Below are 2546 nucleotides of genomic sequence, written 5' to 3'. Positions count from 1 at the left end.
GTCGATTTTGAAAAACTGTTTTAATCAAGATTTATTATAACAACCACAAAATTTTAGTTTAATTTCTTTCCTTTCTCTCTACTCACATTCAGAAACAATATGGAGTTCTCGCTGGCCACAAGCTTGGAAATGAGAGAAAGGAGAAAGATCGCAACCCATCTTATCAATATTGTGCCCATAGATTCAAACATACTCCACTTGGCATCATACTTCAATTAATGTAATTTCACATACAATTTTAGAAATTTGAACTGTATAGTGGACATCCTAGCACGGAAGGCCATGTCAAATTCTTGAAACAAGCATATCTATATCCTCTGAGATCTCTACTTATACATGCTTATATTTCAGAGGGCAAAGACTCAAAAGAAATATCTGCCCTGCTAAGAGATGTCTGTAGACTGGACAACTCAAAGCCTCTCTTGAATAATTCATGCAGACCAATCAAAATTTATTTCCAATCCATGGTTAATTAATTGGAAGGACAATAGCCAATGAAGCGAAGATGACTTGACCACATTATCCATTGGGTGATCCCACGGTCACCATAGCGTAAGAAATGGTTTATGACCATCTAGGAAAAAATTAATGTGTTTGGTCAATAAATGTGGGTTGATTTAATTTGGTCAATAACTATTTTGACTTGTTATTTATTTTGAATCATTCACACGATTTTAGGAATTGGTATCAAATTAGTTATATTAGTCAATTCATATCAATGTCAATTCTATCGATATGGATTGACCAATGCGATACAATAATGGTATTTTTTTTATTCATTTATTTTTTTTCTCTTTTCTACCTATTTCTTGATATCCAAACACAACTTTGAGGTAGATTCAGTTGTTGATTCTTCTTTTCTTTTGAATGGGTGATTTCGTTTCTATCCCAAAAGATGATGAAAAATAGATTTGATTGATTTTCATTCACAAATTTTCTAAGGATAAGACTCCTCTTCACTCTCTAGTCCCTAGGCTCTATGGAGAGGAGCCAAATCCTTCTCCATTAGGATCACTCTCGTCCTTAGGCTCTATGGAAATATGCAAGATCCTTCTTAATCCTTTCTTTTAAAATACATTGAAAAAAAACTACTCTTTCTCCTTTAATACAATTAAATAAAAAAAAAAAAAAAAAAAAAAAAAAAAAAAAAAAAAAAAAAAAAAAAAAAAAAAAAACTATGGAGAAGTGCGAGATCCTTCTCAACCCTTTGCGGTACATCATTCTATTGAATTAATTGGTTTAAATATATTTTTTTGGCATTAATGCCCTTTTTTTTTCCCCCAAAGGTCTATTCCTTTAAATAGAGTGAATTATCTTTTTCATTTTATTCCATATTTCCCTGATTTAACTTGTAACTAGCAAAAGTATCAATAGATATGACTACATTGGGAATGCATGCTTAAATGATTAACAGACATATGTGACCACATGATGATTGGGCATGTTTTTTGGAGACAACCTTGGGCGATGTCTCCTCTCTAATGTATACAGAAGAGGTTCAACTCAGTTTCCTAGAGAATCCCAACTAGGGGTGTTAGATTGGGCTATGTTTCTTAAAACCCTAGTTTCACCCAAAGTCCCCAAAACTCAATCCAGGCCCAACCCAATTTTGTCAGGCTCATACCTAGGCATAACACTGTTGGGCTCATTCCAACCCATCCCAGTCCTCATCGACAATGAATGGGCCTGGTTGGTCCTAATTTTTACTAGTGTCGAGCTAACCCTGATTGACCCTGTTTTTGCCATTTGTAATAATACACAATTAAAATTATGAAGTGCAAGTGTGCAACACAATAGTAGATGTTCAAGACACCTAACCATAAGAATAAATAACCAAGATTTCATTATTCTAAATAAAAATAATAGGATGAAAGCTTTAAATTATATTATATAAAACAGGGTTAAAATCATGGTTGAGTTGGGCCTAAGTTCTTCTTGTATTTTTAGGTTCGTGATGCCGTGAATCGCTTATTATTATTGATTGATTGACCGGGTTTGTCTATGATTCAAATAAGTTTTCATCACTTCATCTTCATTTTGGAAGATATTTTCAATAAGCACTCAAAAAATATTATTTTGATTTTTTCTTGTCAATATATTGTTTCCAATTTTACATATTGTAAATCAATGTAATGAAATGTGAGTTTAAATAACAATTTTCTTATATATTATCCCTACAAATGACACATATAATACATACAGGAGGTAATTCCAACAGAGACATAATTTGGACAATCGACTTTAAATGAGAGAATCATGACAATACTTATGGGCCATGGGCCCCAGCCCATTTATAGTTCTATTACTGCAATACTTATGGGCCGTCTCTCCCCCAAAAGTAATAATTATAAAAGGGCTGCGGCCCAAATCTACATGTCAGACTTTCACATGATTACTAATGGAGAAGCAGGCCCTTGGCCCAAAAGATCTTTGTTCTGGGCCCCGAAAGAATTTGACATCCACCAATCTGGACATTGGTTGAATGGTTGTGGGCCCAAGGGAACTACAATCGAACCATTTTGCTCTTGGTTGACAATACCCTTTTC

Source organism: Macadamia integrifolia, chromosome 14 (assembly GCF_013358625.1).
Source record: "Macadamia integrifolia cultivar HAES 741 chromosome 14, SCU_Mint_v3, whole genome shotgun sequence".
Lineage (NCBI taxonomy): Eukaryota > Viridiplantae > Streptophyta > Magnoliopsida > Proteales > Proteaceae > Macadamia > Macadamia integrifolia.
The sequence above is the reverse complement of the archived record's forward strand: the minus strand, read 5'-3'. Positions refer to the sequence as shown.